The sequence below is a fragment of the Caretta caretta genome, chromosome 3, assembly GCF_965140235.1.
Source record: "Caretta caretta isolate rCarCar2 chromosome 3, rCarCar1.hap1, whole genome shotgun sequence".
Lineage (NCBI taxonomy): Eukaryota > Metazoa > Chordata > Testudines > Cheloniidae > Caretta > Caretta caretta.
Genome location: NC_134208.1, coordinates 25617943 through 25641825, shown reverse-complemented (window position 1 = coordinate 25641825; position 23883 = coordinate 25617943). Strand labels below are relative to the sequence as shown.

The window sequence follows — 23883 nt, the reverse complement described above, 5'->3', positions numbered from 1 at the left end:
CAGTAGCTCTCACTCTGCCTCCTCAGCTTCCCTCTCCTTTCTGTTTCCTGTCCTTTCAGACTCCCAACAGCCAGTGCTCCCAGTTCTAATAATTACAAGCAGCATCTAAACACCACATTCCCTCCTCTCTGAAGAAACTCTCCCAATTAAAATAAACATTGTTGTTCTAATCACAGGAACAAATATGAAACAAGACACGATACTGTTGGCAGAAATATTACACTAAACACACTGTAGATATTACATAACAGTCTCTAGTCCAGACGGTGGTCATCTGGGTCTGACAGGCCATCTCTCAAGCCCCGGTTCCAGTGCAATGTCTTGTTGTGTTGATACTACGGTGAAGTCATCCAATGTAGACTGGGTGTTGGCATAATCTCCTCTTGGTGCATAGGCAGGTGCAAGATAAGAAGCATTCTCTACCCGCCCATCAGAAAGTCGATAGGTGTAAGGTCCCTTCTTCTCTATGATTTTAAGAAGAGCTGTGAATTTATGGTCCCCTTTGCATAAAATTCCAGATTTTTGTATTTTAATTAAGGAATCACACTCAAACTTTGGTTCCTTAGCACCCCGCCACTTGTCTGTGAAAGCCTTAGACTTTGCTTGGTTCTGTTCAACTGTTTTTCTTACATCATCCTCGGTAGGGGCATCAGGTCGTGCCTTTAACAATCCAGCAATGTTCAGTTTTGTATTCATCTGTTTCCCATGCAGTAACTCTGTGGGTGATCTTTGCATTGTGGCATGTTGTGTAGCCTGGTATGCTTGCAAGAAATCAGTAGTGAAGGGTATCCACAATCGCCCTTTCAGTTTAGCCTTTTGCAAACTCTCTTTCAAACTTCTGTTAAACCGTCCAATTTCCCCATTGGCTTGAGGGTAATATAGGGATGAGCTTCTGTGTAAAATGTTCCTCTGTGCTAGAAAAGTTTCAAACTCCAAGGAAGTAAATTGACTACCATTATCTGAAACCAGTTCTTTGGGGTTACCTTCCCTGCTAAACACTGAAGAGAGGAACTTAATTACTGTAGCAGAAGAGATTTGTGATGTAAATGCTACCTCAGGCCATTTACTGAAATAGTCTATTAAAGTGATGGCATAACAGCAGTCAATTGCAGCAGTATCAAAGGGTCCTACAATGTCCATCGCCACTTTTTCCCATGCAGATTCAGGAAGAGGAACAGGCTGTAATGGAGGGGTACATGTCACTGCTGTCTTATCATGCATTTGGCAAGTGACACAGGATTTTATGAGTGCTTCTGTTTGAGAGTCCATCCCTAGCCACCAATACAGATCCTGTAGTCATTTGGTTCTGACAATTCCTTGATGTGTATCATGTGCCAGGTGTATGAGTTTTGACTGTAATTCTTCTGGCACAAGTAGCCAGTGTGTACCTCGAAGCACACAGCCATCAGGCAAAGAAAGTTCATCCTGAACTCTAAAATAAGGCAGCAAAACTGGGTCAAGGTTTTTAGGGTTACTGGGCCATCTCTTTGTCAGAAATTTCCGTAGCTTTTGTTGAATTGGACATGCTGAACAAGCAGCTTGAAATTGTTCTTTTGTAACTGCAGTAAGAGTGCTTGTAATAAGCACAACTACTACATCCTCATCCTCCGGTGGACCATCTGGTGAAGGCAAAGGCAAGCGAGAAAGGCAATCAGTGACCACATTTTGGTTTCCAGGCTTATATTCCAGGTCATAATTGAAAGAGAGTAGTTTTGCAGACCATCTAGCAATATGATATCCTGCTCTTCCCAGTCCTTTCGTGGTGAGCCATGTTGTCAAAGGGCTGTGGTCTGTGAGCAACTTGAACTTGCGGCCCCACAGGTAAGTTCTCCATTTTTCAGTAGCCCAGACACAACCAGGTGCTTATTTTTTGACTGTAGAATATTTCCTCTCGGCTTTACTTATTGTTCTTGAAGCAAATGCAACAGTCCTCTCTGTGTTGTCCTCATGAAGTTGTGTGAGGACAGCCCCAAGCCCATAATCAGAAGCATCAGTAGTTACAATTGTGGGCAATGCAGGAGTGAATAGTGCAAGTACTGGACTATGTACAATCAAGTCTTTCACCGTTTTGAAACTTGTGTATCCATTGTCCACACTAAGGTTGAACTTCTCCATAGTAATTCTCATAATGGTTCAATGACAGAAGCATAATTGGGAATGAATTTTGCATACCAGGAGTTAAGACCCAAGAAGGAACGTAAGGTTTGCAAATCTGTTGGAGGAGGAGCATTTGAAATTGCCAGGATATGATCTGGATCCGGTTTTAGTCCAGCCTGTGAAATTGTATGCCCAAGAAAGGATAGTTCAGTTTGTCTAAATTTGCATTTGGACCTGTTGAGCTTGAGGCCTGCTTTGCTGATGCAGTTTAGTACAGACTACAGGTTATTGTCATGCTCCTCCAAAGTATTTCCAAACATGATAATATCATCCAGATAGCACTGAACTCCATGTTGATTCTTCAGAATCAATGACATCATTTTTGGAAGGCACTTGGGGCAGATGCGAGACGGTATGGAACACGTTTAAAACAAAAGAGTCCCTCATGTGTAATAAATGCTGTGAGGTCTCTGCTATCTTCATGCAACATAACCTGGTGGTATGCGCTCTGCAAATCAAGAGTAGAAAACATCTTTGCTCCACAGAGTTCTGCAAATACTTCTTCTATGTGAGGAAGAGGATGGCTGTCAATCACAATAGCTTTATTTGGCTCTCTTAAGTCCACACAAAGGTGAATGCCTCCACCCTTCTTCTGCGTCACTACTATAGGTGAAACCCATTCTGAGGAGTCGATCTCTTCAATAATGTCCTTTTGAACAAGTTTTCTAAGTTCCTCTGAAACAGCTTCCCTGACTGAAAATGGCAAGCACAGTAACTTTTGTCGTACAGGCATCACATTATTCCACATTTTAACTTTAGGCAGAAACCCATAAGCACAGCTGAGTTTCTCCTTAACCTGGTATTGGGTCCCAGCTGAAACTGGTGTGTGTACCGCAAGAGTGCTTTGCTGAGAAAGATCAATTGTCTATTAACTACCCTGAGATTTAAAGCAGACAATAAATCTCTGCCAAGGATAGGAGTGCCTTTGTGGACAATGTAGAACTCTGCAGTTACACAGCAATCACCACAGTAACTATTGCTGGCAGGCAGCCATGTACTGGAATATGGTTTTTCAAATAGCACACCAAGTGAAGTTTGGGTTCAGTAAGAGGCAAATCTTTAAAGTAACGCAGATAGATGGAATCAAGTAATATAGATACTGCTGAGCCAGTGTCCAACATTAGCTGAATAGAGTGTGATTTGACTGAGGATATGGAGGAAACATTTACAGTGCACTTTATTTGTTCTGGAATATGTGCAGTAGTGATTTTGTCCACGCTCAGCAAGTAACATCTGGTATTGTAACTGCATGCACCTGTTGATTGAACTGGCTGCTGTTAGCAAAATGCCCAAAGTTTTTGCAATGATTGCACTGAGCTACTTTTGCCGGACATCCTGTATAGCTTGAAAGGTGTTGTGGGGATCCACAGCGAAAGAATGCTTTTACTGTATTTTGAATTTGCTGATTTGGTGATTTTCCATTAGTTTTCCTCTTGTAATCGTTTGTCTGCAGCGATAGTGAACTTTTCTGCAAAGGAGTCACAGCCTGGACTGTGCCTCCTGTATCCAAGCTCATTATTTTGGCTTCAGTTGTAGCTGACTCAATATGAATAGCAATGGTTATTGCTTTTTCTAGTGTAAGTTGTGGTTCTAGAAGTAAGCGCTCTCTTACATGAAGCATGGTTATTTTCTCAATGAGCTGGTCTCAATCATCTCATCTGCCATATTCCCAAAGTCACAAGTTACAGTCAGACTCCTCAGGGAAGCAATATACTGCATTATAGTTCCCCCTCGTTTCTGCTCACGCTGGCGAAATCTGTAGCGATTAGCTACTGCATTCACTTTTGGCACAAAAAAGTTCTTTAATGCAGTGAGTGCAGTCTCATATTTATCATCTGCAAGGGGAAAAGTGTAAAATATACGCTGCCTTTCTGTTCCAAGGCAGTGGATTAGCAGAGCATGCTTTCTTACTTCAGAAATCTCTGTAGCAGTGATTGCAAGCAGGTAAGTCTCAAACATATGGATCCAGGCAGTAAAAGCAATTGGAGGCTCACCTGGGCTTTGCAAAAAGGGTGCAGGTGGGTTCAGAGGCAGAAGATTCCTCCTCGTCACCAAAATGTTGTAGCAGCCAGGCAAGGTACTAACAAACTTCAACAGGACTTTATTTTTTAAAGTTGAAACCTCTTTACCAAGCTGCTGCTGCACCCTCGGTAGCTCTCACTCCACCTCCTCAACTTCCCCCCCTCCTTCCTGTTTCCAGTCCTTTCAGACTCCCATCAGCCAGTGCTCCCAGTTCTAATAATTACAAACAGCATCTAAACACCACATTGTGCTGTGCCTGTTATTTTGTTCATGCACAACTGAGAATGCTAATAGGTAAATAAGTAGTATAAATTAATAATCTATGGGGAATTTAGCTGACAATTAGTATGTATTTTAGTGCTGTGACAAGTTAGACTGACCTACACAGACATAGATCTTTATGTGAAGTTTATTAGTGTATATTAAACAGATCTGTGCTAGATATTTTTCCACTGCTTAAATAAAAAGTTTTATTCACCAAATTACAATAAAAAATGCAGTTGACATAGATTTAAAACTACTGTGGAATTAATTATTTGACTTCAGCAGAAAATTTGGCCTAATATGCTACAGAACCTACTCTCTACCCACATGTTGGTAATTATCATTGAACTCACTATAAAATATACTCTGACATATCACCACCTCATTTCACTGGGAGCTTTACTCATGACAAGATTCCACCCCCCCCACCCCCCGCCATATAGTAACCTATGTTAAAATCTGATTTATAATTCTCAGAAGTAACTGACAACATTGGTTAATACCTTGGCTCCTAATTACACTAAGCACCAGAATTACCTCTCTCTCATTCCACTAACTAGGGGACACTCTCACCACCAGCACTCCTGTGAGTTGTCCCATTGAAGCCATTGATTATAACCATTCATATGATTCAGGGTTGCAGGATGGAGATATAACCAACAAATGTGTTTACCAGAGTTGCTGCAGGAATGGAGGTGTCAATGTAAGGAGATGCTTAATGAATAAATATAGTGGGCACAAATCTGAGGTGCTCTCTCAGAATTTACTTAAGAAAACTCCAAGAGACGTTAAATGAATAATACTGAAGATATTATTATAGGCAGAGCCATCTATAATTAAGATCGCCCAATAATTCCCATTATAAGACTGTTTTTGGTTGCTTATAACTTTGCCCAACTTTAACCACCTGAGCTGAATTTTCCATGCCAGGTATCTACCACAGGCTGAGTATTTTTTTTTTTTTTTTGGAAAGTTCAGCCATTTCCAAGAATAAGCTTTGGGAAAATTATATTTTGTCCATGTTAAAAAAATTCTAACCACCATTTTGTTGAGAAGTTCTACCACCTCCATACTTCGGAGCAGGGACTTGAAATTTGGCATGGGAGTTGCCTTTGTGTCAGGAATGTGCCTTTTGTGGTTCCCATGAAAAAAAATGTCTGAATTTGGATAAGTTATATGCCTTTGGCAAGACAACCTTAATTCTGGCATTTCCTAATTTTTGAATGCTTCCCCCTCTTCACCCCCCCCCCCCCAAAAAAACATGTGTTTTGCATTGTCCAGCCCTCTCCTGGACAGTTCAGATAGGGAGGTTTGTTGCCCCTTTAAGGAGTTAATTTTCAACAGTTTGTTATTTCACCTGCTGTAACCAAATAATTCAGTTTAAACACAGCACTAGATTGTTTTAGACTAAACCAAAAACAAGTTTATTAACAGAAGATAGTAATGTAGGTGAATTCAAGTATAACAGATAAAGTTAGAAATGATCATCAGTAAATATGAGTGAAAATAAATCTAAAAGTCTAAAAACTTAATTTGGCAAGTATGGATCCAAGGCTTTGTTCAAGATCGCCTCTCTCCCCCACAGCCTTCCAACAAGATGGGAGACTGACCCTCTCCTTGAGGCCCAAAGGTGCTCATGCCTTTGTCTTCTAGGCAAAAGAGATAAGGAGCAGAAAACCCCTGTTTTATAGTTCAGTGAATGCTCAAAGTGGATTCTCCTGAAGATTGTCCTTCAAAGTAAAGTTTATCCAGCTTCGAGGAAGGAGAAATGGAGTCTGGCAATGAATGAGACTCCAAGCTCTTTCTTCCCCCATTTGTGTGTGCTAAAATGCAAGTTGGTCTGTTTCTTGCCATCTCCTCTCCCTGCTGTCTTGAGGATCCTGTTTACTTCTTGTATGTAGACTGTGGTAAACACACATTGCTTTGTTTAGGATACACACAACTTCTGTCTAGACAAGGCATCTGGTTTTGAATATGTACTATCATAGAAGGGGAATTCATAACTTTACAAATAGTGAAATGCATGTAGCCACATTATTATATAATCATCCAGTGAGTTATTAGTTTTCAAATGATACCTCAAAAGGCATATTTTGTACAAAGATTACTATAACAGTGTGAATTATGGGGGTGCTTTCAGTCACAGTTTCTTGAAGAACTAAAGGCCACCACAGTCATCACCACCTTCTGCTCCATGTGGAAGGCACATTTCTTTGACCTCTCTTTCTCCAACATAAATAAATACAAAGCAATATATATTAACCACCCCCTCTCAAAAAACAAAAGTGCCAAAAAACTTTAAGACACTCAGCTGCTCATATTTCTTTCCTTGCTGAGAGGATAAGAAAACATATGAAGATACTATGCAGATGAAGGCAGCATAGAAACCTGTATAGAATAAAACAGCATGGACATGTACAGTTAAATGACATTTTTAAAAAAATACTGAGACACTAAGGCCTTGTCTACACTACAGGGTTAAGTCAACCTAAGTTACGCAACTCCAGCTACGTGAATAATGCAGCTGGATTTGACGTTGCTTAGGTCGACTTACTGCGGGTGTCTGCACTGCACTGCATCAACGGGAGATGCTCTCACATCAACTTCCCTTTCGCTTCTTGTTCCAGTGGAATATTAGAGTTGACAGGAGAGTGATCTGCAGTCAATTTAGCAGGTCTCCACTAGACCTGCTAAATCGACCCCCCCATGAATCGATTGCAGCAGTGTCCATCCCCAGTAAGCGTAGACATACCCTAAGTCTTGTCTGTATTCCAATACTTATTTGGAAAGTATTTGCTCTTCATAGTCAGAGTTTCAAGTAATGCCTCCTGATCCTTTAGCCACAGCACATGGCAGACTTGTACTGAAGCAGTGTGTGGGGAATAGCTTAAAAAAAAACAACCCAAGGTCCTAACCAAGTATTGTAGACTTATGTATCATAGTTTCTTATTTTTCTCTGCTAAAGTGGATATATCCAGCCTCCAAAGGAGAGATGCAAATCAATGTCAACAATTTTCATACTCGTTCTAACAGCTCAGAAAATGGGAGAGGGGCAAGGAGAGAGAGAGAGAGAAACTTTTAGATATTCCTATGAATCAGTGTAAATGAAAGAAAAATCTAAACTTGTTACATAATTGTTTAAATTTCATTGTTGGTAATCCTTATAACTCCCAGGTGTGCATAGGCATCAGGCAGAGCTATCTTCCATTCTTGTGCAGATGCATTCATTTGAAGTTAACAACATTGTCTTCAGTAGCAGAGAGACTTCCTTTAATTAAGCGAGGCTCTATAATTGCAAGATCTTTCAGTTGCCATGGCAAGCTTTGACTCATTGTACATTTCTTTTTACTGTAGGATTTGAGAAGTTGACTATTTTCTGATAATTATTTCAAGTATTTATTTTTCTTGGGGAAGGGGAAGAAGAAAAATCAGAGTTATTTAAACCTTCCTTTCGTAAAGCTAAAGAACAGAATTTTCAGCACTTACAAACATCCTACCCAATCATGTCATCCCTGATGATCAGACATGTAATTTCTCAGCAGAAAACTGGAGAAGCAACAGGCTAATGGCCAGGAGCTCAGATGCAGAGCAACACAAATTGTCAGAGCTTTCAGGCTACATTTGCAATGCATTTCACTCACCTGTCAAAGTGACAGACTTATTCTGCATAAAATTTAAAAAACCTAAGTTCTGCTATTTAATTTTATGCTTATTTATAAATTAATATGCTTTTAACCAGTCTATAGTAAAAAAAAATGTAAAGGCCCTAAAAGGCTTAGCTGCTCAGTTCCCATTGGAAGTCAATGGAAATTGAGTGCCTAACTCCCCTAAGGCACTTATAAAAATCCCATCCCTATGAAATATTTAGATATTTGTTTTCCTATGTTCTTGTGAGGAGACCATAATACACTGATACTGAGATCACAGATCATACCCAAGGCCAGTGGGAAGTTCTCTCTGGACTAAGGGGAACGTGAAAGTGTATATAACATGGGAGAGGTTAGAAATTCACCATTATTCTCTTAGCATAAAATTAAAACTTTCCCTCATTTTAGGCCAGCTTTGCACACACATATAGTCTGAACTCCCTGTAGCATGGACACCAGCTGTCCCAGGGAACTGAGGAAGTAAAACCATGGGGCATGGGCTCTGTCTGCCTCTATCACAACAGTGCCTTGCAGTTTCCATAAATATCCATAAATAGTAACTAAAAGTTAATAAATATGGAAAAGGTAATGTGGTTCGTCCAGTCACATGCATTTTCAAAAGCATGAAAGATCAATGTTAGAATTGGTCAAGATTTCAGAATTTCACTGACATTAAAAAGAAATTGGGAAAACTATCAAATGACATTTTTAAAATTTTGTACTGAAAGAATGAAAACATTTTAAAAAAACTTAGACCTCTTTTTATTTTGGATCTGCTCCAAAATATATTGTACCATCCAGTTACAAGTGGACATCTACTTGTGTCATTCACACCAAAGACTGGTTATTATCAAAACACATGAACATGTAAGCAAAAAACAGGGTCATAGTTCAAAGGCCATTGTTTGTTCAGGATAAGAGTGCTGATATGTGGACTGAGGTTGAGAATGAAACTGAATGAAGTGTTGAATGGCATACTTCTTGATTTCCTTTTTTTTTTTTTTTTTTTTTTTTAAGATCCTGTATTGGTAGGAGATTCTATGTTGAACAAGGATAAGAGATTTGGGGTAGAAATTGTTCAATATTTGCAACATAGCAAAATTGCTTTCCTACTTACTATTGAATCATCATAATAAAGAATGGCAATAGTACACCTCATTTACATACCAGTTTTCTTCTTCCGGTCTTAGACTAATTCACAGACGGGGGTATTATTCTTCCCCTTTTTACAGAGGGAGAAATAGAGGGGAAGTGATTTGGCCAAAATCACACAGAGAATCAGTGGTAGAATTATTATAATCCAGGTCTTCAAATGCCAGAGTCATATTCTAACCACTAGACCCAACTGTCACAGTGTCCTGTGGCATACAGTGCTGAGGGATTCAGACAAGAGGAGCAGAGTAACTATTTTCACTCAAATGTCTTGGTACTCAGCATTGTTTTAAAGATGCAGAAAAGCTCATGACAGTCTAATATCTAGATTAAATACAATATTTGAAGTCTGATTGAAATGTGTCACCATCTCTTGAAACAAAATGTTTCATGCAAGTATTCCTTAAAGGAAGTCAAGGAAATGGATAAACTATGATAAGACTGAGTGTACATGAAGATGAAGGAAAGCTTCCTTTAGGGTATTGCAGCAGTGGTTTCAGAAACTCTTCAGCAGGGAGATAATAGCTAATGCTGTTCAAATGCTTCTGAATCAGTCAGGAATAAAGAAAGAGAACTGACTGAATGAGCAAGAGAGATGGCAAAGGATTTGCACTGCAAGAAGCCAAACAAGCCGTAAGAAAGATAAAAAGAAAAAGCAGACACATATGGTAAGAGCATTCCCCTAGCTCTCCTAAGCATTAAAGATACCACATCACAATCTGCTTAAGCTGGATGGAAGGAACTGCTGTCCTAGATACCTGTACAAGAGATGGAGGACTCTGGGTGCTTTGAATGTCTTAAACTCTGCCACATTCCAGTGCCTTTGATGCACACAGTCTTTAGATTCCATTTGGTCAAATGGTGTCAGTCTGAATTTCATTCTTTTAATGGGAAATGGCATCAGGATTGCACGCTATCATAGGAATGAAAATTAAACTATGAATCCTTTAGTCTGACATTAATACAATTTGGCATTGTACAAGTTGCCACTCCAGTAAACTTCCTCTTGGGAGAATATAGTAATGCAACAACTATCGCAGTTTTCCCCCTTTGTCCCTTGGGCTACTCTGGCCAGAGAAGTGTCCTGGCCCTCCCACCAGACCACTTTACAGAGTCCAGCCTTTTCCAGAGCCACAAAGTCCTTTATCAAATTCCAGTAAAAAGTGTGAAGAACCAAATCTTCTGCCTAGCTGGGCTCAGCAGGCAGCCACCTGACTGCAGCTACGCCTCAGCTGCTCTAGACTTTCCTCCTGTTTAACCACATGCTTCTGTAACCCCACAGCTAACACACTCCTCTCCTTACTCAGGGTTTCAGGTAGGCTACAGCTCATCAGGGGACAACCATCCAGAACACATCTGGAGAATACATATGCTCTTTTCCCCTCTTCTCAGTCTGCTGCCTAGCAAGAGAAAGCTCTGTTACTTCTCCTGTCTCCTACCACTATGTGGGCTCACCCAAATCTTTATGAAAGTAAACCCCATCTTCCCCACAGCTGGGCTTTATCTCTAATTAGGTTTGGTTCATCCTCCAGGTGCCACCAGACAAGTTAATTGGCCTCTGACCCATATTAACCCTTTCACCTGTGAAATCACAAACATATATTACAGACATTTATTCTTTACTCCCTCTGTGGCTGAGAGAGAAAAGATAGTCTTATAGTTAAAGGATAGGACTGGGAGCCAGGCTACTTCAGGTCTACCCCATCTGTACCACAGACTCTCTCTGTGACCTGGGCAAGCCTCCCATACTTAAGTTCTCAAAAATGGGCAAAGATTCTGGGTCAACTTTGTTGTCTCATGCTGAGCACCCAAAAATGGAGGCATTCAGAATCACTGGCTACTTGAAAAAGTTGAGGCACAGAGAACTTAAGCCCTGTATTTTTTAATGTAGAAAAGGGGGATAATATGAAGTGGTAGAGAAGTTAACAACAACCTGTTTTTTCCATCAGAAAATGCTGAGTATTGAAACCAAAACTTTTTTTGGGACAGGAAAGCCATTTTCTATGCAGCTCTAGGGATAAGGTCCCTTTCCTACCTTATGTGGTGTTGTGAAGTGCTTACATATAAATACCAGAAAAACTTCAAACTGTTAAATGTACACTAATTGACTTTTTTCAAAAAAGAGGCACCCTTACATATATATGATGCTCTTTAAGAATGAGCCCTGTACTCAGACTGCTAGGTTTCTATTATACACTAATTTTAATGTATAAAAGTTATGTTCCCAACATATGCACAGAGAAGTTAAATAAAAATACTGTTTCTGGAAATTTGCCATGTTATACTACTTTATTTCCTATAATTCAGAACACACAAGAATCCAAATCAGACAGACAGAAAGACAGAAACAAAAAGGATTAGCGGGCTGGGACACATAACTTACGAGGAGAGGCTAAGGGAACCAGGGTTATTTAGTTTACAGAAGAGAAGAGTGAGGGGAGATTTGATAGCAGTCTTCAACTACCTGAAGGGGTGTTCCAAAGAGGATGGAGCTAGGCTATTCTCAATGGTGGAAGATGACTGAACAAAAAGCAATGGTCTCTGTCAAGGTTCCTCCCCCACTCTGAACTCTAGGGTACAGATGTGGGGACCTGCATGATAAAACCTCCTAAGCTTATCTTTACCAGCTTAGGTCAAAACTTCCCCAAGGTACAAAATATTCCCCCCGTTGTCCTTGGACTGGCCGCTACCACCACCAAACTAATACTGGTTACTGGGGAAGAGCTGTTTGGACGCGTCTTTCCCCCCAAAATACTTCCCAAAACCCTGCACCCCACTTCCTGGACAAGGTTTGGTAAAAAGCCTCACCAATTTGCCTAGGTGACTACAGACCCAGACCCTTGGATCTTAAGAACAATGAACAATCCTCCCAACACTTGCACCCCCCCTTTCCTGGGAAATGGTGGATAAAAAGCCTCACCAATTTGCATAGGTGACCACAGACCCAAACCCTTGGATCTGAGAACAATGAAAAAGCATTCAGTTTTTTACAAGAAGACTTTTAATAAAAAATAGAAGTAAATAGAAATAAAGAAATCCCCCCTGTAAAATCAGGATGGTAGATATCTTACAGGGTAATTAGATTCAAAAACATAGAGAACCCCTCTAGGCAAAACCTTAAGTTACAAAAAAGATACACAGACAGAAATAGTTATTCTATTCAGCACAATGCTTTTCTCAGCCATTTAAAGAAATCATAATCTAACACATACCTAGCTAGATTACTTACTAAAAGTTCTAAGACTCCATTCCGGGTCTATCCCCGGCCAAGACGACTACAGACAGACCCAGACCCTTTGTTTCTCTCCCTCCTCCCAGCTTTTGAAAGTATCTTGTCTCCTCATTGGTCATTTTGGTCAGGTGCCAGCGAGGTTACCTTTAGCTTCTTAACCCTTTACAGGTGAGAGGAGCTTTACCCTGGCCAGGAGGGATTTCAAAGGGGTTTACCCTTCCCTTTATATTTATGACAGTCTCAAATTGGAGATGGGGAGGTCTAGGTTGGATATCAGGAAACTCTATTTCACTAGGAGGATGGTGAAGCACTGGAATGGGTTACCTAGGGAGGTGGTGAAATCTCCATCCCTTGAGGTTTTTAAGGCCCAGCTTGGACAAAGCCCTGGCTGGGATGATTTAGTGGGTGTTGGTCCTGCTTTGAGCAGGGGGTTGGACTAGATGACCTCCTGAGGTCCCTTCCAACCCTGATATTCTATGATTCTATGACAGGCTGCTCCCCAGAGACAGACGAGAGAGCCACAGCTCAACCCACCTTACTGTAGGCTGGCTGTTTGCCAACTGACTGCTGAAAGACCCAGATCACACACTTCTCTACAGAGGGCCCTAGCCTGCAAGCAGGACTAGGAAAACCCTTGCAAATTAAAGTGATGGCTTCTCATTTGAAACAGCTTTCAGTATACCACAGAAATAACTTGGGGTACTACTATAAGAATAAACCAAGAGGACACTGGTAAAAGAGAGATTACTTCATAATCCACATACACTATCTTCACAGTTATACAGAAATAAAAAATCCAAGTTAGATCTAAACAGATCAATCCCCACAGAAGCAGTGAGAAGTAACTCAGAGTTCCAAAAGCTTAGGCTGAATTCACCTGAGTCTTTCTTCATCAACTCTAACCAGTCTGCTGAGTTAAAAGCACTGCAATGTTTTCTCTCCTCTTGTTAGTTGCTTGGAGAAATCTTCACTGAAATCCACACAAACTCCTTCCCCTCCTCAGCCGAGCTCTGGAATCAGACAATTAGTTAGTTAGCTAATTCGGCAAATTTGCAGGGGTGGCAAATTTATAATAGCAGCATTTTTGTAATCGCGACATTTTTGCACAAGCCCACTGTGTGTCGGACGCCTGTATCGTCGTCTGCTCAGATTGTAACTGCGCACCAAGCTGAAGCATCAGTGATGCCGCGATTCTACCAATCATAGCGCGTTTTGAAACCACCAATGACGGCGCAACGCCATTTAGTAAACATACTCGTGACAATCCTAAATGTTAGTAATATGACCAGAAGGAAGAAATTAAGCGGTTCTCAGTTCAAAGAAAAATGCTATACAAAAGAAAGAAAGGGAAAATGAAATGATAGCAAAAGTGCACCAAATAGATTCCTTTGTTGTATCAGTTAGTTGCCAGTCACAAGTTCACATGGGGGCGGCAATTATTTCAGAGCCTAGGGGCTTCAAAATCATTAAATCCGCCACTGGGGGAAACCAGTCTGCTTTCTACTCCTGTAGCTAAGCTTCCCCCTGCCTACAGAGGTCACTTGTCCTTTTAAAGAAGCTTCCCCATGATTACTTGCCTATCTATTAATCCAGCTACAGGGAGTCTGTTGAGCATGCCCAAAACTACCACACCCAATTCCAGAAACTTCTGGTTGTGCAATGCATCTGCCTAGCAACAATGATCCAAAGTATCATCCTGTGGCATATGGGTCACATAGTGTCCCTCTGCCTGCCCCTGCCAGAGCCTTTCACTGCTGCATGTAGCTACACACCACAGTGTGACACAACTGGCTTTTCATAATAGCATGTAGCTACATATACCCTAGACTGTGCTGCCAGTGTAGAGAAGGCCTAAGAGGGGAAACACATATTTAGATGCCTTGTTACAATGATGAGGATCCCTCATTAGCTGATATTCCCTCATATATGCCCCATGTCTGCTCACATCCTAGATCCATTTTTTATTTTTTACCCTGCACATTGTGATTAAGACTACATTGTGACTACACAGCAAAAAACAAACAAACAAAACACCACAGCAGCAAGTCTCAGAGCCTAGGTCAATTGTCCCAGGCTCATGGGGTTTGGGCCACACTTTTGCTAGTTTTGGTTGGACGTATTCTTGGAAGTTCCATCACATGACATTATCTTTAATTAAAGTTTAATCTTCAATTCCTGGAGACTCCAGGACAATCCAAGAGGGTTGGCAACCCTATGCAGGACTGAAAATAGCAGTGTAGGTCTTTGGGCTCAGGCTTGAACCTTGGTTTTAAGGTCCTTCACCCTTCCCCCTGACTCAGAGACCAGATTCCAGCCTGAATGTCTATGCTGCTCTTTTTAGCCCTGTGAACTGGAGTCAATTGACCGGGGCTCTGAGACTCTGTGCCCTGAGTTTTTCTTTGTAGTATAGACATACCCTATGGAAACTAGAGGGCAGGAGAAACTGAAACTTGCCATTGTGACATTCTGTACATTGGGGGAGCATCCTGTAACCACCATATTACTCATTTATACATAATTGTGATCTTGCAAATAAAGCATGCCATGTAAGGTATCAAGGGAAAAGGTACCATCTGCTGAAACCCACTGTTCCATCTAAATATGTATATCATTAATGCAACAGAACTTTGTAAAATAAAAGGCAACATACAGTATAACTAATTTAGCAAAATACAAATGGCTTGCAAGCAGATAATTATGATTCCACGGTGTACCCAGAAACTATGGTGATTTATAGATTTTAAGGCCAAAAGGGACCACTAGGACCATCTAGGCTGCCTCCAACATAATGCAGACCATAGAATTTCATCTAGTAATTTCTGTATTGGAGGGAATTATTCTTTTACTTATGCAGAATGGAAGCTGCACCTGGAATGGACACTTCAAGCCCAGTGACTTGTGGCTGATGGGCACCTTTTAAATATTTGCTATAATAAAATAAAATAAATTCTAATGAATAGCAAAGAGCAAATTACTTGTGGAAGAAATGTGAGATCTTAAATTTCCCATGTCTTGGCACTCAGAAAGTAACATTCCTTGTGGTCAGATTATTGAATAGGGCCTACTGCAGGGTTCTTGCATTTCCTCTAATGAGTCTGGCTCCTGTCAGACACATTCTGGACTGGATGGACCACGGGCCTGATCCAGTAAGGCAATTCTTATGTGCTCTGCATTATTGTTAGGCTACTGCCATCTATTTCTCATGGCTGCAATCAGGATATAAAACTAGACTTAAACAATTTGATGTCATGAGTTTGTGGTATTAGTTGCATTTTGAACTCGGGTATGTCAGTTTTCAAAGGGCTGCTTCAAATAATCAAATAATAATTTTGAACAATGGCGGCCTAGCTAACCTATGCTTGAGTCAGTGTGAGTGTTGCTATAATTCAAAAGAAAAAATAAAGCAAGTGTTACATATTTTTAGGATTAGATTATGGTTTTCATGGGGCAGATGCTCATCACTTTGAGAACCAGGCCCCTTTATGGTTGTGACATTCTATACCTTGTGGGAGTGCCCTGTAACCCCCATATTCCTCATTTATATGTAATTGTGATCTTGCATATAAAGCATGCCAGGTAAAGTATCAGGGGAAAAGTTATGATCTGCTGAAACTCACTGTTCCATCTAAATATGTATATCACTAATGCCTATGAAGTTATGAGTGTTGTACGGTTGTCACTAAAATATGCTGTGGGTTTGGGAAGTGCCCAGATACTAGCTCTCCAGAGACAATGACAAGGGAGGTAACCAACGCCCAGGTGGGTGCTGAACAGACATCACCAGCCAGTGTCCAGCAGAGGAGTTAGAATTCAATAACTCACTCACAGGAGACACACCGGGGTATTGCCTCACCTTGGGACTCAGGAGCGCTCACTAGATATGCCTGGACTTGTGTTCTCCAAGCACATGGGACTAATGGTATAAAAGAAAACGCAGTGGCCCCATGCTTGGCCTTTCTCCTGCCCACACTTATGCTGCAAACAACAAGGACACTGAGAAGACTGAAGACTCCAACAGAGGGGACTGGCCCAGGTTTCAAGGGTGAGACCTGTGTACCATGAACTGTAATATCCAGTGGTGTGAGAAAAACTCCTTAATCTAGATGTTGCCCAATCTAATAGGGTTGAGAGTTTAGACTGCGTGCTTATATTTTCTTTTCTTTTGGTAACTAACTCTTACTTTTTGCCTATCACTTATAATCACTTAAAATCTATCTTTGTAGTCAATTAATTTGTTTATCTTTGCCAGTGAGTTTGCCTGAAGTGTTTGGTGAGTGTGTTTGCTCAGTTTTACAAAGGCTGGTGTATAGCCACGTTCCATCGATGAAGTGATGAACCAATTAATAAATTTGCACTGCTTGTCTGATGCAGCGTAAGACGATACATTCCTGAGGAACATGGCTGGGAACTGGGGGCATTTGGTTGGTGCCTTTCTCTGTGTGATTCGTGGGTGGCTCTGGGAGCATTCATGCAATCTAGCGGGGTGTGGGGCTCCACATGCTGTTGTGCTGAGTGATGACATCACCTGGAGGGATTTGCTGCTTGTCACTAGCAAAGCATGGAGGGAGACAGCCCAGGCTGGAGAATTAAGGGGGCACAGCGGTCCTACACAATGGTATCTCACAATGGTATCTCACATTGGACAGCCAAAAATTGGGGTACGAAAAAATCACTGGTCACAAATTTAGGCCACAGATTATTTTCAGTCTCTGTGTACTTTCACTGGCTACTATAATTCCTAAGCTCCGGCACTCAGAATTTTGAAGATATTTTCAAATATTTGGTAGTCTTCTGGAAATATTTTAAAGGATGAACAGGTTCTAGCACATGCCTTTTATCATTGGGGAAAAAACAGGTTCAACTCTTTAATTTTTGTGTATTTAGTACTTGTGAAAAGGGCTGGTTTGACAGCCCATGAGATCGGAGTCTTCTACCTACCGAACTGGCCCAGTGTAGGTGTGAGCAGTGCAAGCTTTTCCAGTGCTCTGCCAGTGTGCCTCAACTCTCGCTTGGAGGGGCCACATCTGGAATGGGAGGAGAGTTCATTCTCCATATCTATTCAATCCTTGACCTTTTGTTGCAAATAACAGTCATACTGGTAGGAGTCAGTTGTGCAGGTTACTGTGATGGGATAGCTGTTCACTGTGAATGAGGCTGAGCTTATTGTTCAGCATGGAAAACTAAAGATGCTTGAATGCCTTTTTGTATTACACTATTGAAAAATCCTCACTCAAATTCTTTTCTGTTAAGAAAATATGAATGGGTGGATGGATGGATAGCCATCTGTCTTGGATGGTTTAGACACAACAAATTCTGCGTCTTGGCAGGGGGATAGACTAGATGACTCATGTGGTCCCTTTTAACCCTATGGTTCTGAGTCTATGAATAACACCAGTTATCTGAATTTGTTTAGATTCATGTACTGATTACAGCACTGCTCTCTCACTAGTCCTAATGAAAGCCTGCTTCAGCAAATTGACTTAAACAGTCTCTTCAGGCATCTTAGGGTCTGCAATGAATCCCCCCTCCCCCAAAACAAACAAACAATTAGGTTTAACCTTCAATGTAAGCTTTTCCATTTAAAAATTCATTTACCTGCAATATTACTAATATCCACCCAATTAGTTCCTATTAAATGTCTTTCATGACTGTTTACATATACCAAGCAGTACTAATTCCACAAGGACTCAAAGCTCTTGGAATATACAAACAAAAGCAATTACCAAATGCAGTGCTTCCTATTTTCCTTCAGTGAGGTCAAAACCTGAAGCTAACTAGTTATTAATCTGTGTTTATTTTGATAAAGAAATAAACAGTGATACTTTTTAAAAAAATGTAAGTTAAGCAGAACAATTAAAATTTGATTAACTGTGAGGAACTCCAGGTATATCATCTCCACTGAGAGAAATCAAGTGTACCGGTGACTGTTGTTTGAGCCCTAAGGTAAACAAGTCAGGGCAGGCTGCAGGTAAATTCCCACCCATCCAATATTACACACAAATATGCAAGAAGCCTTGCCTAAATATTGTGGCACTCCATATAAGCTTGTCCCTGGCCTCTCCTCACTGGTCAAAGCTAGCAGAGAATGTGTTGGCCCATTGCTGAGGGAGATTGTCGACACCTCCCTCAGAAAGGGCATCATATTTGTCTAATGGGCCTGTTTTTTTAAAAACTCCATTCTCATTGTCAATGACCTCATTAAATGCCCTCTGCTTTCAAACCTCCCATTCCTAGCCAGTATGGTAGCAAACCAACTCCAATAATAACTGACCTCCACTGGCATCATAGATTCCTCATAAACTATCTGTAGGCCAAATCCTGGCAAAGAAATAACATTAATTGCTTTGACAAACAACCTCCTCAAGGCACTGTATAAGAGCAAATTGTTGATAAAATTTTCTGGAATTTCTGTTTCACAGGAATTTGACATTTCACCAAAAAAAATTATAAATTGAAACAAAGCTGAAAATTTGAAATGACCTGTTAAACAAAAATTTCATTTTTCTTATTCTGGACCGTTGAAATGTTTAGATTTTAAAAAATAAATTGTTTAGATAATCTCAAAATATTTTGTTTTGGTAAGGTTAAAACATTATTTTGATTACCATTTTGATTCATATCTTTTTGACTTTTATATTAAAATATTTAACATAACCGTATAATGCATATATATATATATATATTAAAATTAATATAAATGTTGAAATAAATTGAAATTATAATCTAAATTAAACATTTTTACTTTATCAGAAAAACCCATTGACATTATCAAAACTAAACAGCACAGTCAACACAAATCATTTCTGCTTTCCCCACCCATCAACCATTGCTGAAATTGACACATGTACAGTCTCATTATAATGATGAATTTATTGCAGATAGTGGTGATCAAAAACATCATCTTCCATCCTGAGCTAAATAAAAATAAAAATACTCTGCATTTTTCTCTCTGATGATAACTTGACTAAAACACTGGAAATAAATCCTACCCGAGGTTAGATAACATGCTGACAAGTAAGTACATTGCAGTTGAGGAGACAATGTTACACCAATGATCCACACTGTGCACTATTTCCTCATTGAGAACAAGATCCGCTGACAAGGTTCTTTTCCTGATCTACACAGCCCTTAATGGGATACAACCACTCTCTCTCTCTCTCAAGAATAGCCATTTCTCATAGAGCCAACTGCTACAGCTGCAATCATTCAGCATTTTGTGATGGCAATGATCAGGTACCGGCTGGAGTAAACTGGAGTCTTCTTAACAACATGAACTTAATCTCCAGAATTTGCCCCCAAAGATGATCATGGAGAGCCCTACCATCACAATTTTTACAGTATAGTGTTAGCTTCCCAACTTCTTCAGTGCTTTTCATCTGAGGACCTTAAAGAGTTTTACAAACACTAATGCGTTTAACCTAACATATTCCCTGTGATGCTGGGAAATGTTATTACCCTTGTGTCATGGCCAGTGCCACCTAGTGGCCAGGTGGGAGTGTGGCAGGTGGTCTTCCTCCCTGGCATCCCCCTTTCTTATTACAGCTCTGCCCTGTGGTGGTCTGTCCTTTTGAGTGACTCAGCCCTCCGCCCAGGTCACACTTTCAATTCCATCCCTTTCAGGAGACATATTTATGGCCAAATAATGGGGAAGTCTTCAGAATTCAGCAAGGGATTCAGTATTTTTCCCTTGGATCAGGGTCTTGTGGTCCAAATCCCCGTAACTCCCCACACTCTTTGATGCTCTTTACCCTTGTTTTAACAGTCCAATATACAGTAACACTGTCACTTTAACTGTTGTTCCCCAGCAGGTTGTAGAAATCTTCCATTTCTGTCATCCTTGTGTTAATGATAATGGTAGGACCTCTATATGTAGAGCTGATCTGTGTCTGTGAATCATTGATGAAACAGTTACACTTCTGATTATTTGACTTTGTGATTAAGTCTCCTTATAAGACTTTATTTGGTCTGCACCCCTTTTATTTCCTTCTGTTTCCAGCATAGGTGTATTTCACTAACTTGTGGTAAGATAAGCATGTTTGATTACAAATTATCCTTAACTCTTAACTTACCAATAATTTCAAAAATGAATATGAATGGAACCCCCTTCTTTTCTCAACAGAGTTGCCCCTACCATCAAACTTTACAATGTGGTGTCTAAAGCTATGTCAACTTAGTTGACTTACCTGATGCATAACTTTATGTAATTAAAATAGTTCACTCCGCCTACTACCCCTAACTACTATATCTGTCAAGATCATATTGTATCGATATTTCAATTCATTCAAAGAATATTAGAGAAAGAGAAAAAGGGAAGTTTTTCAGCTACACCGATGGTGTGGTTAGCAGGCTTCCAGGCATGTTTGTGCTGACTTGCATTACAAACTCTTGTGAAAGGCTGAAACAAATCTGCCATTGAATGTTGAATTTCTACCCTCTCAGGCCTTGGTCTTGTCTCTTCTGAAAAGTCTTTACCCGTGGGCAGTCATCATTAATAATAACTCATAATTCTGGGGCTTTAGTCCTACATCTGGTTGCCTTGAGACTTTGAAAGAAAATTTGTCTGACCCATGTATTATTGTTGTGACACATGAAGAGCATATTGACAGGTAACTTGAAAGTAATGACTTAAATGCTTCATAATTAAGCAGAGAGAGGGAAAGTGAATACAGCCTTAATCAGATGGTGATCTGATAACTAAAGTCATGTAATTGCTTTGTATTGAGGATGCTACAAAGCGCTTACAAAGAAACAAACTTTGTTGAACTAGCCTGGCCAACGTAGCAACCTTTAACATAAAAAGAAAAGGAGTACTTGTGGCACCTTAGAGACTAACCAATTTATTTGAGCATAAGCTTTCGTGAGCTACAGCTCACTTCATCGGATGCATACTGTGGAATTGCATCCGATGAAGTGAGCTGTAGCTCACGAAAGCTTATGTTCAAATAAATTGGTTAGTCTCTAAGGTGCCACAAGTACTCCTTTTCTTTTTGCGAATACAGACTAACACGGCTGTTACTCTGAAACCTTTAACATGTTACTGAACTATGATGTCTGTTAGGCTGGCAGTGAAGGTGAACTTAAAGCACTTCTAATGACTAATAAAGTTCTTGGTTTGTTTTTTTTCCCCCCAGCCTATCAATAACTGGAATTCCCAGAAAGAAAAGGAGTACTTGTGGCACCTTAGAGACTAACCAATTTATTTGAGCATGAGCTTTCGTGAGCTACAGCTCACTTCATCGGATGCATACCGTGGAAACTGCAGCAGACATTATATACACACAGAGATCATGAAACAATACCTCCTCCCACCCCACTGTCCTGCTGGTAATAGCTTATCTAAAGTGATCATCAAGTTGGGCCATTTCCAGCACAAATCCAGGTTTTCTCCAGATATCCCTTTTGATCTATACCCAAAATACATTAGTGTTTCAAACCAAACCCACCATGTTGTACTGAGTTCATCATTAGACCAGATTCAGATTTAGGGCTTGATCCATTGCCCACTGAAGTAAATGGAAGTATCTTCATTTTCATTGACGTTGATTTCAGTGGGCTTTGGATCAGTTCCTTAAATCCCAACCTTTTGCCTATCCTTAAATAAAGGTGCATATTGTGATGGATGTGGAGGTGGAACTGGAACTGTTCTGTAATAATTAATGAAAACAGTATTTTTACCTAGTTATTGGGATGTTTACTGTATGAATATATTTGTTTAGTTTAATAGTGGGCCATCAGGAAAACAAAGTAGGAAGGGGAAAAGGAATACTTCTAGATAAGCTACCCCTCAGCAAACCCTGGAGGGTTGTGATGGGATAATGGCTGAGTCATTTGTTCTGAGGAATTTAGCTCAACCTCCTGCATAGCCTAAATGACTAGATTTTGTCAGAGTCCAAAGCTTGGGAAGAGAGAAGAGGAGGGAAGGATAGTTCAGTGGTTTGAGCATTGGCCTGCTAAACCGAGGGTTGTGATTCAATCCTTGAAGGGGCCATTTAGGGAGCTGGGGCAAACATTGGGGATTGGTCCTGCTTTGAGCAGGGGATTGGACTAGATGACCTCCTGAGGTTATGTCTGGATACCTAGTTGTGACACTGGGCCAGAAAAGGTTAAGCAACTAGCAGGCTAAATGACCCAAATTCAACCTTTAAAGACCTATTAGAAAATATAAAAATGGCAATTAGGGCCATTCCTTATAAATAGCTAACAAAGCCATGTTGGATGGACTAGAGCTTTGAAATGCCAACCTGTTTTGTTAGAGAATTAGAGGTAAATACTAATTGTATTTGTGTGTTTACCTATATCTTGTTAGATGTTAATCATGCAACCAGATTAGCTTGTGGATGCTAATTCACGTTCATGTCTTAACATTATACTATGCTTGTGAATGGTTCAGTTAACCTTCAGATCTAAGATGTAAGATATTGCAGGAAATAATATTACTACCTACTACAGGACAGGCCCAACAAAGAAAATAACAGAACGCCACTAGCCATCATCTTCAGCCCCCAACTAAAACCTCTCCAATGCATCATCAAGGATCTACAACCTATCCTGAAGGATGACCCATCACTCTCATAGATCTTGGGACACAGGCCAGTCCTTGCCTACAGACAGCCCCCCAACCTGAAGCAAATACTCATCAGCAACCACACACCAAAAACACTAACCCAGGAACCTATCCTTGCAACAAAGCCCATTGCCAACTGTGTCCACATATCTATTCAGGGGACATCATCATAGGGCCTAATCACATCAGCCACACCATCAGAGGCTCGTTCACCTGCACATCTACCAATGTGATATATGCCATCATGTGCCAGCAATGCCCCTCTGCCATGTACATTGGTCAAACTGGACAGTCTCTACGTAAAAGAATAAATAGACACAAATCAGACGTCAAGAATTATAACATTCAAAAACCAGTCGGAGAACAGTTCAATCTCTTTGGTCACTCGATTACAGACCTAAAACTTGCACTTCTTCAACAAAAAAACTTCAAAAAAAAAAGACTCCAATGAGAGACTGCTGAATTGGAATTAATTTGCAAACTGGACACAATTAACTTCGGCTTGAATAAAGACTGGGAGTGGATGTGTCATTACACAAAGTAAAACTATTTCCCCTTGTTTATTTCCCCACCTACTGTCCTTGTAAACTGCTGGAAATGGCCCACCTTGATTATCACTACAAAAGGTTCTCTCCCCCCCACTCTCCTGCTGGTAATAGCTCACCTTAAGCGATCACTCTCGTTACAGTCTGTATGGTAACACCCATTGTTTCATGTTCTCTGAGTATATAAAATCTCCCCACTATATTTTCCACCGTATGCATCTGATGAAGTGAGCTGTAGCTTACGAAAGCTTGTGCTCTAATAAACTTGTTAGTCTCTAAGGTGTCACAAGTACTCCTTTT

At 40.4% G+C, this 23883-nt stretch overlaps 1 long non-coding RNA gene across 1 annotated transcript in view; it reads right to left on the bottom strand.

Annotated features, from left to right (window-relative positions):
• Positions 1-23883, bottom strand: part of LOC125634589 (uncharacterized) — a 144970-nt gene that overhangs the window by 87243 nt on the left and 33844 nt on the right. Inside the window, exon 5 of the long non-coding RNA XR_007355967.2 lies at positions 13352-13484. This is a non-coding gene — a long non-coding RNA (uncharacterized LOC125634589). The remainder of the gene's footprint in view (positions 1-13351; positions 13485-23883) is intronic.